At 43.4% G+C, this 14,089-nt stretch overlaps 1 protein-coding gene across 1 annotated transcript in view; it reads left to right on the forward strand.

Annotated features, from left to right (window-relative positions):
* The window catches only part of LOC126260619 (sodium/potassium/calcium exchanger Nckx30C), a 1,588,423-nt gene that overhangs the window by 402,617 nt on the left and 1,171,717 nt on the right, over positions 1 to 14,089 (forward strand). The gene's annotated exons all lie outside the window — the stretch shown is intronic.

The raw sequence follows: 14,089 nt of genomic DNA on the forward strand, positions 1-14,089 counted from the left end.
CCCCGAAAGGCAGAGGTCCCGAGTTCGAGTCTCGTTCCGGCACACAGTTTTAATCTGCCAGGAAGTTTCAGGGTGAACAGTAGTGGGCCACTGTTTGCTGATGCCGCTCTAGTGCCCGGGAAGGCGTCATCGTTGAGTGGCAGTAAGAGGACACGGAATGACTCAGACAAAAACTGTAGCTGGTGTGATGAATGGCAGCTTGCTCTAAATATAGAAAAATGTTAATTAATGCCAGTGAGTAGGAAAAACAATCCTGTAACGTACGAATACAGCATTAGTAGTGTGCCACTCGACACAGTCACGTCGATTAAATATCTGGACGTAATGTTGCAAAGCGATATGAAATGGATTGAGAGCGCGTTATGTTGGTAGTGGGAAGGTGAATGCTCGACTCACTTTATTGGGAGAATGTTAGGAAAGTATACCGCATCTGTAAAGCAGACCGCGTATAGAGCACTAGTGCAACCCATTCTTGAATACTTCTTGAAGGTTTGGGATCCCCACCCGGTCGTATTAAAGGAAGACATAGAAGCAATTCAAAGGCATGCGGCTAGATTTGTTGCCAGTAGGTTCAATCAACAGGCGAGTATTGCGGAGATTGTCCGTGACCTCAAGTGGCACTCCTTGGAGGTAAGATGACGCTCTTTTAGCGAGACACTACTGAAAAAGTTTAGAGAATCGGTATTTGGAGCTGCCTGCTGAACGATTCTACAGCCGCCCACTTCCATTTCGCATAAGGATCACGAAGACAAGAGAAGGGAAATTAAGGATCCTACAGGGGCATTAGAAGTTAGCTATTCCTACGCTCTTTTTTCCAGGGAATAGGAGAGGAAATGACTAGTAGCGACGCAAGGTACCCTCCATCATGAACCATGCCGTTGCTTGAGGAGTGTGTATGTAAATGTGGGTCTGTCCGTCAATGAGAATGGCTATTCCTCAGCTCATTTATCGGGGACACATAAACTTGTGGATGTATAAAAAGTCGATTCCTCATTATTTGCTTGAAGATGATGCCGCGTGGTTTTCAGATAGATTGCATTTAAAGTAGAAAGCAAGAAACGCGGCGGTTTGGACATAAACAAATAAAAAAAATCCAGTACAGTTATCGGAATGTTGTCTACCATCAAAACACTTCATAACTAGCACATGAGAACAATTCATTCACTACCGACGCATGGAAGGAAACAATAAGACTGGACAAAGAAGAAAAAGGTGAACAGACACCAAGATGTGTGACACTAATCAGCGACTGTCTTTAGTTTCTTGGTTACTTGTGTCGTCACATTGTCCCTCTCTATCTCTGCTCCTCCCTGGTAGAACGAAGCTCCTGGTATAAAGGGGTATTTGTACTGTACCATTGTACCGGCCCTGAAGGAATTGGCGAATGCTTCTCCAGAGCCGGTGCTGCGTCCGACTGCAGCGTCGCGCAATGCTCATCGCTTTCGATGTAGGCGGTGCGCGACGGTTGCAACACCGATTCGTCCGGTAACAGGTTGGAAGATTTAACTTGTTCCAAAGATAAAGCAATAGATTTATTATTTTGTTATATCTTCAAAGTGTGTCCGTCACGCGGCAAGACTGGATATGGGCCTGTGTATGGCGCTTGTAAAGGTAGCCTGACAGCGTCCGTTCGTAATATCATGTGCCTTGACAGTGTCCGTTCGTAACAACTGTGCAGATCTATGTGGACGAAAATATTCGCGTCCTTATGAAGAAATGAAGGTGAGGCGTGCAATCTGGAAATGCAAACGTTTACTTGTTGAAGGAGAAATGGTAGCTCACGTGCAAGATCGTCGACTCGTTGACTACTCAACGAAGGCATCAGTCTTTGTGCACACCATAGGCAATGTAAGCACATGTGAACTCTCATCACAACGGAGTTTTCCAAGCACTTTCCACGAATTGCGCCACTTATAAGTCACAGACACACGGACTTTACACATGTACCTCATCGACTCTGGGTCAGGCGTAAGCGTATTGCCAGTGGATCAAACCAACCTAACTCTGGTAAACACTTGGCTTGCAAATGTTAACAGCTCCAGAATTCCTCCTACGCTAGCGGGCGTAACAGAGCCATCATAGGTGCTGAGCTTTTGTATCAGTATAACGCTCGCATTTCTTTGTGCTGGGCGCATATCCACATCGGCTCTGAAACTGTCTTCTGAGCAAGAAGTCCATCGCTCATACCTGGCATTACATTTCGTTATGCAGAATAGTACACGGGATAGCAAGACGATCGACACTGATTCCAGTACAGTGGCTGTAGTCCTCAAACCCGCATATACACACTGAAGGTAGTTGAAACTTTAAAGTGTGAAATAAAATACAAGTTATCATCCATAAGAGAGAAAAAAACGTACATTATGGTGGAAAATGAAATCTTATTTTCGAAATTGTGTGTAGTATATTTGGAACTGGAGGCTGCTCAAAACGAACTCCTGAGCCTACTAAAAGATCCTCCTCCACGTCACCTTGCATCGACCGTCAGAGTGACTCAAGCCACACCTGTTAATGAGCAATCTCCACGTCTTACTGGTGCTGCACACAATACACATCATATTCTGTCTACACCCGGTCCTCCAGCGCTTTCGACGGCCACACAATAGGGAAGCACGTAGCAGCCAACAAAGCGTTCGACTATTTATTAAACGCGGGAGTAATCTTTCAAATAGTACTTAGGTGCCGCCTGTACACCTTGTCAAAAAGAAAGATAACTCTTTGAGATCATGTGCAGACTACTGCACATTACACGCGTGCAGCAACCTGGAGTGTTTCATAGTACCTGACGTACATGGTTTCACTATTGCATTAGTGGAAGTGATGACGTTGAGTATGATTTCGTATGGCGTACCACCAGATTGCAGTGGAACCCATGAATATTCCTAAATCTAGTCTCATCGCTCTGTTTAGTGCTAATGTAAGCCATTCGATCTCAAGAACATGGCTCAAATGTGTCAGATTTTGGCAGACAACATACTACATGCACTGCCCTTCTGTTTTGCGTACCGGTGTGTAGATGATGGTGTTTTGAAAGAAACTAGTGGGACGTGAAAAGCACTTCGAATTAGTTTTTGACAGACTCTCAACCAGCTGCTGATAAATGAGGAGCAGTGTTACTCTTACCATGAAAAACAGTTAATTTTTTCAGACCACGTCTACCACAAGCAGTAGCTGCGTAAGTGCTTCTCACTGCCACACTAACATGACCTGACTCCAGGGGACGAAACCCCTTTTCTTCGACCAGAGAGATGGTACAAGCATTTAACAAAGCACAGGCCTGCTTAACAGTAAACAGTCCAAAACAAAGAATTTAATTACAATATAATATTAATGTTTATCAGTTTAAGTGAAACACAAAAGATATACTTAAACAAGCTTATGGGCAAAAATACGCTACAGAGCAAGTTACAGTGTTTTAACCAACGTAACTAAAATTTAATTAATACCAATGTCAAAGCCATCGAATTGGAGAAACTTGTTTTCTTCCATGGTGTGCCAATTTATCTTTCAAATTAACAGCAGGCTTCCTCTGATTTTACGAGACATCTAAACGCCTTTTCGTACATAATGCTATACTTAGTGATAGATAACTTCAGAGGAATTGATGTTATATGGAGTTGTGCTTCTTTAAGCACGTGCTCAAGAGACTGAAGTTTAGTGCACAGTGTGATCAACTCGACAACGCGACCTAAGGGGCATTGCTCAGTGTTCTTAATCACGTGATTTTCGTATTTTTAGTTTGTCTTCAAGTCGTGCAGCAAGTACACGCCTGTAAAGGTGAGACTGAGGATACAGGAGCATCTAGAATTAACAACCTTTTTTTTTTGTTTTTGGACAGAAAATTTCCTTCAATTCCTTTTAAGCGTTCAAACTCTTGATTCTGTCACACTTGAAAGAGATGAAACTGTACCCTCATAACTGCTTTATATTGTAAAACGTCTCGCTAATGGGGCATAGGGAGCACAATGAACAAACGAAATCAAGCACTATGAAGTCTTTGTACAGTGCTACCCTAATTATGGACAGGAGATATTTGTATGTGACACTCCATCATAGACTGAAATACTGGACAAAGCCCACAGTGGGGAACACCAGAACGGCCACACACGTAGTGAGACATGCACTGACGGAAAAAAATCGCAGCACCAAAAAATTATTAATGTAGACTAGTAACATTTCAGGAATACATTTTTCTAGGTAATTTTGGTTAATAATCAGTTTTGGCAGTAGAAGACTTCCGACATAAGAAGTCACCCTCATACTGCCAACGGACTTTTCAAAAGTGGGCGGAGGAGCGGACAGAGGTTTAGGGCAGTCTCTTGTCCTAGGGGTGGGAAACTGCCCCTAACGGCGGAAGAATCAGAAATGATCAATGGCATGAGGATGCAGAAGGCAATGGAAAACACTGCATTAAAGACACATAAAGGGTATCCACAAGACATGTGATCTGTAACTGAAAAAGTGTCATGATCATCTCTTCATTGGCAAAAGATTCCGGAATAACCCCCATTCGGATCTCCGGGAGGAGATTGCCAAGTGGGATTTGACCAAGAGAAAAAGATAGAATAACGAACGAAATGATAACGTTCTACGAGTCGTGGTGTGGAACGTCAGAAGCTTGAACGTGGTAGGAAAGCTAGAAAATTTGAAAATGGAATGAGGAAACTCCCATCACCTAGACAGAAACAGAGGCAGCCTTAAAATCTATGCTTAAAGGAAAATCTTCAGGTGCAGATGAAGTGAACGCAGACGTGATAAAGGCAGCACGTATCAAGGCATACAATGGCTGCACCGAGTACTCAATGCCATATGCGCAGATAACAAAATACCTGTGGATTGGAGCAGGGGTGTAATAATTCCCCTGTTTAAGTAAGGTAGCAGGTGGAAACCCACCAGTTATAGAGGAATAACCCTGTTGTCTCATGGGCTGAAAATACTTGAGAAAATCATAGAGAAAAGAGACTGGGAACTATCATAGAACCACAGCTGGAGGAGGAACAATATGGCTTTACAAGTAACAGATCAATTTTTAGCACCCGCATGTTGATGGAAAAGTATTGGGAGGAAGGCAAGAGCCTGGTCATTGTATTCCTGGATATAGAAAAAGCCTATTATAGTGTTATAAGATCTGGGAATGTCTGAAGAAAAAGTATGTGCCTGAAGAACTATTAAGAAAAATTAAGAAGTTGTACAAAGACTGTACTAACTGTGTACAAATTGGGGAAGGACGATTATCATGGTTTGAGACCAAGAGTGGAGTTCAGCAAGGAAGTGCACTGTACCCACTACTGTTCATCACATTTATGGGTACTATGATGAAGAACGTTAAGGAGAAGTCAGGCCAACTGAACGAATTTGCCTGTACTGATGACATCATGATATAGGGTGAAATTGAAGAGGAAGTACAGATCAGACTCGATGAATGGAAATCTCAGTTTCAGAAATATAGCCTCAACATCAGCAAGACCAAGACAATGGTGATGGCAGACAACAGAGATGGACAACCACCAAGTGTAAAACTAGGAGACCACCAGCTAAAGTGTGTGGACAGTTTTCCTTACCTAGGAAGGGTAATCTCCAGTGAAAATTTAGTTAGAAATGAAATCACCGACAGAATGCAAAAAGGATCTGAATTCTACCACCAAATAAGATCACTTTTATGGGATGACCTGATTTCAAAACCGGCCAAACTGATGATGTTTAATAGATATTTCATACCAATATTGACCTATGATATTGAAACATGTACCCTCACAAAAAGAGAATCATCACGGCTGCAAACTTCAGAGATGAAATTTCTTAGCTCCACCACCCAGAAGACCAAAATGGACAAGTTAAGGAATGAGGAGATGAGGAAAGAAGCCGGAATAAAGACATGCCTATTAGATCAAATTGGCGCATCTAGACTTCGATGGTACGGGCATGTGATGAGAATGGAGCCAACTGGAACAGCCAAAATTAATTTGGAATGGTGGATGGGGAAAGACCTCAAGAAGGATCCCGAACCCGATGGATGGACTTGATTAAGGCTGAGGATGGGCAGTGGATGATGTTCTCCGTGAACAGGCGTATTTGGACAGGACGAAGTGGAAGAGGCTCATTGCCAGTACCCGGGAAACTGGCACTATTAAATGATTATGATGAAATGTCAAGGCTAAATCTAGATATAGTAGGGGACAGTGAAGCGAAATGGAAAGCAGACAATGACTTTTGCTCAGATGAATATAGGGTAATATCAACAGCAGCAGAAAGTGGTATAACGGAGTAGGATTCGTCATGAATAAGAAGATGGGGTAGAGAGTTTGTTACTGTAAACACGTCAGTTATACCGTTGTTCTTAGCAGAATCGACAGGAAACCAACAGAGACAACGATAGTTCAGATATACATGTCGACGTCACAAGCAAAAGATGAAGAAATAGAGAAAGTATATGAGGATATTGAAAGAGTAATACACTACGTAAAGAGAGACGAAAATCTAATAGTCATGGGGAACCGGAATGCAGTTGTAGGGCAAGGATTAGGAGGAAAGGTTACAGGAGAACATGGGCTTGGGACAACGAGTGACAGAAGAGAAAGATTAATTGATTCCTATAATAAATTTCATCTAGTAATAGCGAATACTCTGCTCAAGAATCACAAGACGAGGAGGTATATTTGGAAAAGGCCGGGTGGTACCGTGGATTCCAAAATCAGATACTGGATTGTTAGGCGTACCCAGGAGAAGATCACAATGTAGCAGTGATGAAGAGTAGGCTGAAGTTTAAGAGATTAATCAGTTTGAATCAATATGCAAAGAAGTGGGATACAGAAGTACTAAAGAATGACGAGATATTCTTGAAGTTCTTTAAGGCTGTAGATACAGCAATAAAAAATAGCTCAACAGGCAGTACAGTTAAAAGGACTGGACGTCTTTAAAAAGGGCAGTCACAGACGTCGGAAAGAAAACCATAAGTACAAATGAAGATAAATGCGAAGAAACCATGGATAACGTAAGAAATACTTCAGTTGATCGATGGAAGAAGGAAGCATAAAAATGTTCAGGAAAATCCAAGAATACGGAAATACTGGACAAATCATTGAGGAAGGAAATAAAAAGAAGTGCACGGAAGCTAAGAAGAAATGGCTGCATGAAAAATGCAAAGAAATCGGAAATGAAATGATTGTCGCCAGGACTGACTCAGTCAAAATAACCTTCGTGAAATTAAAAGCAAGGGTGGTAACATTTAGAGTGCAACGGGCATTCTACTGTTAAATGCAGAGGAGAGAGCAGGTAGGTGGAAAGCATACATTGAAGGCCTCTATGAGGGGAAGATTCGATGTGTTAGAAGAAGAAACAGGAGTCGATTTTGAAGAGATAGGATGTTTACTTTTGGAATCAGAATTTAAGAGAGGTTTGGAGACTTAATATAAAATAAGGCAGAAGCAATAGATAACATTCCATCAGAATTTCTAAAATCAAGTTAGTGTGTGGAATGTGTGAGTCTGGCGAATTACCATCTGACTTCCGGAAAAATAACAATTCCGAAGACTACAAGAGCTGACAAGTGCGAGAATTATCACACAATCATCCTAACACCTCATGCATCCAAGTTGCTGGCAAGAATAATACAGAGAAGAATTGAAAACTGAGAATGTGTTAGATGACGATGAGTTTGGTTTTAGGAAAGGTAAAGGCTCCAGAGAGACGATTTTGAAGTTGCGGTTGATAATGGAAGTAAGACTAAAGGGAAATCAAGACATATTCAGAGGATTTTCCCGACGTGGGAAAAATGGTCGACAATGTAAAATCGTGCAAGGTATTAGAAATTCTGGGAATAACAGGGGTAAGCTATAGGGAGATACGCGTTATATACAATATGTACAAGAGTCGAGAAGGAATAAAAAGAGTGAGAGACCAAGAACGAAGTGATCGGATTAAAAAGGGTGCAAGAGAGGGACGCAGTCTTTCGCCGCTTCTGTTCAATCTGTACAGCGAAGAACCAATGATGGAAATAAAAGAAACGAGTGGAATTAAAATTCAAGGTGAAAATGTATCAGTGATACGATTCGCTGATAACATTGCTATCCTGAGTGTAAATGAAGAAGAATTACATTATCTGCTGAATGGAAAGAACAGCCTAATGAGTACAGAATATCGACTGAGAGTTAACCGAAGAAAGACGAATGTAATGAGAAGTAGCATAATGAGAACATCGAGAAACTTAACATCAGGAATGATGGTTACGAAGTAGATCCAGTTAAGGAATTCTCTCCCTACGCAGCAAAGTGACCAACGATGGACGGAGCAAGGAGGACATAAAAATCAGATTAGAACTGACAAAAAGGGCATTCCTAGCCTATAGAACTCGAACATAGGCCTTAATTTGAGGAAGGATTGTATTGTGATGGAATATGGACTATGAGAAAACCGGAACAGAAGAGAATCAAAGCATTTGAGATGTGGTGCTGCAGACGAATACTGAAAAAGGTTCAAATGTTCAAATGTGTGTGAAATCTTACGGGACTTAACTGCTAAGGTCATCAGTCCCTAAGCTTACACACTACTTAACCTAAATTATCCTAAGGACAAACACACACAGCCATGCCCGAGGGAGGACTCGAACCTCCGCCGGGACCAGCCGCATAGTCCATGACTGCAGCGCCCAAGACCGCTCGGCTAATCCCGCGCGGCTTGTGCACTTTTATGTATACATATAATATCCCCCGTTAGTCCTATCTGGTACCGGTCACACTCATTTAAACAATATTCTAGGATGTATCGCATGAGTGAAAAAAATGGTTCAAATGGCTCTGAGCACTATGGGACTCAACTGCTGTGGTCATAAGTCCCCTAGAACCTAGAACTATTTAAACCTAACTAACCTAAGGACATCACACACATCCATGCCCGAGGCAGGATTCGAACCTGCGACCGTAGCGGTCGTGCGGTTCCAGACTGTAGCGCCTTTAACCACTCGGCCACTCCGGCCGGCTCGCATGAGTGATTTGTAAGCAATCTCCTTTGTAGACTTGGATGTGTGTGATGTCCTTAGGTTAGTTAGGTTTAATTAGTTCTAAGTTCTAGGCGACTGATGACCTCAGAAGTTAAGTCGCATAGTGCTCAGAGCCATTTGAACCATTTTGAACCGTCAGAATGTTGCAAACGAACCGTGACAACAGTGAAGTCAGAAATAACAGTGGCCTGATGTCAGTAGGATGCACGCTGCAGGACGTTTGACTCGGAGCTGTCCTTGAAGTAAAGGATTTGTATCAGTTCCCTGTGTCACTGTGGTGACAACTGCTGCTCAAATTGCAGCTGAAAATGCCGCTCGATGCGCCAGAGCTATACACAGAATATGATGGTCTTACCACTCGGAAATGCCAAGTGGCAGTCTGGAGCCCGGTCATCTTGTTATCGTACTTTCTCGTGAGCACCACTGCCAGAAAGTTGTATTCTTGGCAACTTTTTTTGCTGTATCGCAGAAGGAATATTCAGCTTCTCGCAGCCCTATTACACGACCACGTTCAAACTCACTGAGGTGCTACTAACGGAGTATTTATTACCTTAAAGGCATTCTTGACTATAAGCAATTCACCACGACCGTTACAGTGTGCATTTTAACAAACCTGATTTGCATCCGCTTTGTGGCGCCACTAGCGCCATTCTTATGGGACTGGTGCGAAATATGAATGGACAACATCTTTCAGATGCAGAAATACGCCTACAAACTTTCATTGATGTCATACAACTCCTTATGTATGCTGCGATTTTTTTCCGTCATTCTGTAGGGTGGCGAGAAACGTCGTTAGCGATCTATAACAGAGGCAGAACGACATGGCGAAATATCCCTGAATAACAACTAGTGAGCTCGACAGCTTTTGACAAGGCTGTGGTTGTACAAACACAGAGTGCGCTACTTGTGACAGCAGGCAGCAACCAGCAGCGAGTAGCGAGCGGTGAGCGGATTAAGGCCATACGCGTCGCAGGCGAGGGACAATGGCTGCGTCTAAATGGTGCGGCGAAGCCCGGCTGCAGGCTCCAGATAGCGGCCGACTGGGCCCAGATTCACTAATCTGCTAACCCCAGAGGCTGGGCACTCGCGTCCTGTCTGGCCCACGGCTAAATGCTTCAGACGAATACCTCTCTTTAAACAATGGGTGTGGAACTGAAGTTTCACGACCAGGATACGAAATACCCGCTCCTACGTCACCTTTTCCTACCGCCCCCCCCCCCCACCCTCTTCCCCTGCAGTTATATCTGAAGTTCGGCAGGCACCCAAGAAATTAATTTTGCGATGGTGCCGCAAACCTAGAACACCAGCTGAACAACAAAATTTCGATATTACAGAGTACACCGCCTATGTCGACATCAACGTGCAGTAACCACTCACAGGTGGTAGGTAGTAACACTAGCAGTGGAGGGTGTGTAAAGTGTGGAGGGCGACGCGGAAAAGGACCGATTTATCTGGTGTCCAAAAGGTCACGAGTGGAAGCATTTTGTAAACTGTAAACTGTTCGCGTGCCGCCGAGATTAAAGTATACCGTGCAAGGCAAAATGGCCTTATCCAGGTGCAGAGATGTATACCGGCGAATAGCTGTTGTTTCCCCAGATGAACAAAGGGCTACCAACAGTGGTTTCTCGTCGACTGTTCGGTGTACGGTGCAGCGAATGGGCCTTCGCAACAAATACGGAGTTCATTCAGCAATACTGACTTCATCAGCGATGGAATCTGGAATTTGCACACCAATACCCTAATTGTACGTCCAAGGAGTGGCTACAATTGGGCTTTTCAGACGAATCACGTTTTATGCTCCATCGGACAGATGACCGTTGCTGTGCACGACGTGAAATGTCTGCAGGCAAATACCTGCAACAAGCGTCGTAAGGGCCCAGGACGGAGAAGGGAGCGTTTTGGGGTGGGGAACGTTTTTGTGCCATTTTCTGGGTGATCTCGTCATGATGAAAAGCACAGTGGATCATCACACGTATGCATCTATGCTGGGGGAGCCTGCAATGTGTCACACAGCTCGCAGTTCGAAGAGCACTAGTATTAGTTTACTATACTCCCCCAACCACCAAACTTCCCTGATTAAAACCCAGTCGAGAATATGTGGAACCACTTGGATCCGGCTGTTCGCGTCACGGATCCTCAGCCGAGAAACCTAGCGCAGATGGCCACAGCACTGCGGTCGGTATGGCTTTGCATCCCTATCGGTACCTTCCAGAATCCCATTGGCTCTTTTTTTCCACATCTCGCAGCCGTCCGATGGGTGACTATTAAGGTTTTTGTATGGTGGTCATATTAATGTGACTGTACAATGAATTTGACGTTGTCGATCTTACGATGGTTCCACTCAGGCAACTGTTCATGTCTGTCTGGTCCATATTTAAAACCCACTAGCCAAAATAAACAACACAATTTTACTTTCATAGATTTTGGCCGCCAGGTTGCTCACACCGCTGATTCTTAGGGTCTTACTGGCCTCTTATTATTTTGAAGGAATGCGACACTAACATATTTCGATGACTAATTTGCGCAGGAATGCTGACAAAAATATCCGAGTAAAAAATCTGAATTTGTTCATTATAAAATTCAGGTACTTTCTCTTTTCACTGAAGATTTGGCAGTTTATGGGCGGGTCCATGATTTTGCAGTTATTAGTGGAAAACCACATAAAACGACATTCGTGTAGGATGTTGAACTATAATCAGGCTCAACCACTGAGTGAGGTGGTGGTATGGTTGGTACATTGTTTTCAGAAGGACGGCTTCTCAAATCCCGGTCTAGTGATGGAGGTTTTGCTTTTCCGTGGTATCCTCAAACCACTTAAATCAAACGCCGGGATTATTCCTTTTAAAACGATTTGCCCGAATTACTACCCAGTTCCCCACAGTACTCGTCCCAGTCATTTCGCCGTAGACGCAGCGTTAAACATTAATAAAAAAATGGTTCAAATGGGTCTAAGCACTATGGGACTTAACATCTGAGCCGCGCGAGACTAGCCGAGAGGTCTGAGGCGCTGCAGTCATGGACTGTGCGTCTGGTCCCGGCGGAGGTTCGAGTCCTCCCTCGGGCATGGCTGTGTGTGTTTGTCCTTAGGATAATTTAGGTTAAATAGTGTGTAAGCTTAGGGACCAATGACCTTAGCAGTTAAGTCCCGTAAGATTTCACACACATTTGAACATTTTTGAACTTAACATCTGAGGTCGTTAGTCCCCTAGACTTAGAACTACTTAAACCTAACTAACCTAAGGACATCACACACATCCATGCCCAGCGTGGTTCCGGACTGAAGGGCCTAGAACCACTCGGTCACAACGGCCGGCTAAACACTAATCCTCCTTTTTTTAGGCTTACCTCTATCTCGGAAGCTGTCACACTACTGGTTGACGAGGATTATTCATCTAATATCCATTCTGTTGTGTTTATTCTTCATCTCCAAAACAGATTACGGACTGTGAAGGTCATGAGAGGATAATAAGCCCTATTTCGCCACCACATGAATTAATTTACGTTCCTCTCCATTCACATCTGGGTCTGTGCAAAAGGACGCTTTCCTCTAATTCTACCTAACAGTATGTCCGCCCGATAGCTGAGTGGTCAGCGTGATGGGTTGCCGTCCTGCGGGCCGGGTTAAATTGCCTGCTGGGTCGGGAATTTTCTCCGTTCAGGGACTGGATGTTGTGCTGTCTTCATCATCATTTCATCCCCATCCGGCGCGCAGGTCGCCCAATGTGGAGTCGAATGTAATCGGCCGGACCTGCCCTTCAAGGGGCCTCCCGCCAATGACGCCAAACACTCATTTCCATGGATTCGTGGATGAATTCGACAAGTGATACTCACTGTGAGTAAAAGCCTTCATTCCCTGATCCGGAATGGTTGAGTTCTCTTCCTGACTTTCACGAGCATGCGCTACTGTAAGAAAGGCGTCCTCCACCGTTGAGAGATTGACTGTGAAAACTTCTAGAGTGCAAATTCCTACAAAAGTCAAGTAACATAGTACTTCCTTTTACACATAACTCGTGGAACGACCGTAATTATAAATTTAGAACAATTTGAGGCATACCGTCAGTCGTCATTCCCTCGTGTCATACCTGAATGGAGTGGGGTAGATGGGAAATATTAGTGGTACCTCCTGACATACACTGTGGGGTTAGTTGCTCAACTGGTATCTAAGTACCAATAAAGCTGAAATCGCACTAATAATTCTGCATTTCTTAACCTACACCTGCAATTTCTCAGCGTCACTTCTTGGCATAGCCATAACTTAATTTCTTCAACACTAATGACAAACTGAAAAATGTTTATGCTACTTTTACACAGGTCTTCAAGATCCTTTTCGATATTATCTAGAGACAGCTTTGTTATCAAAATATGCTGCATTTGTATCGTACGGATTTCGGGATTGCCGCACTTTTCGCCGCGAATCTGCGAGTTTGTCAATTTTTATTCACAGCTCACTGTGGCACATGTCATAGACTTGAAACTGAAAATTCTGACGCAAAGCACTGTTTTTATTGGCGCGTGCTGTTGCTAACATGTGACAGTCGAAAAACACAGCCACAAGCGTTTAGCAGCAAAACTGCCCACCTCATGACTGACTTCCCAGTACAAAATCTTAGCAAGAAGTCATGACTGTAATCTTTCACCAGTGGGATGAACTTTTAAGAACGACGAACCACTGAATGAATTTTCTAAAGCCCTTAACCTTTTTTGTTGGTCTTACTTCACAGAGATGCAATAACTGCTAGCCTTTCAGAATCTCTACAGTATGTAATTAGTAACAGGGTGAGGTTATGAGATCGTCCTTTGTCTACTCAGTCCGTGAACATAGCATGGATAGTGATGCTTTATTATTGCTCTCACATCCATTTTCTGATGAGCCATATATACTCTTTGTTATTTTTGTATGATTCGAAACAGTTCATCCTCTCGATCCAAATGCGACATTAACTTTCCTTTCAAGGTCTATCTTTGTCATATTTCAAATGCATCCTTCCTTTTTTCAACATCAGTTGTCTTGCATGTGACTGTTGATTGCCCATCACTTATGCACTGTCAAGCAGCTAATTGTATTAATCTCAGCCGAAGTGCTGTTGACTGGAA

Source organism: Schistocerca nitens, chromosome 5 (assembly GCF_023898315.1).
Source record: "Schistocerca nitens isolate TAMUIC-IGC-003100 chromosome 5, iqSchNite1.1, whole genome shotgun sequence".
NCBI classification, from domain to species: domain Eukaryota; kingdom Metazoa; phylum Arthropoda; class Insecta; order Orthoptera; family Acrididae; genus Schistocerca; species Schistocerca nitens.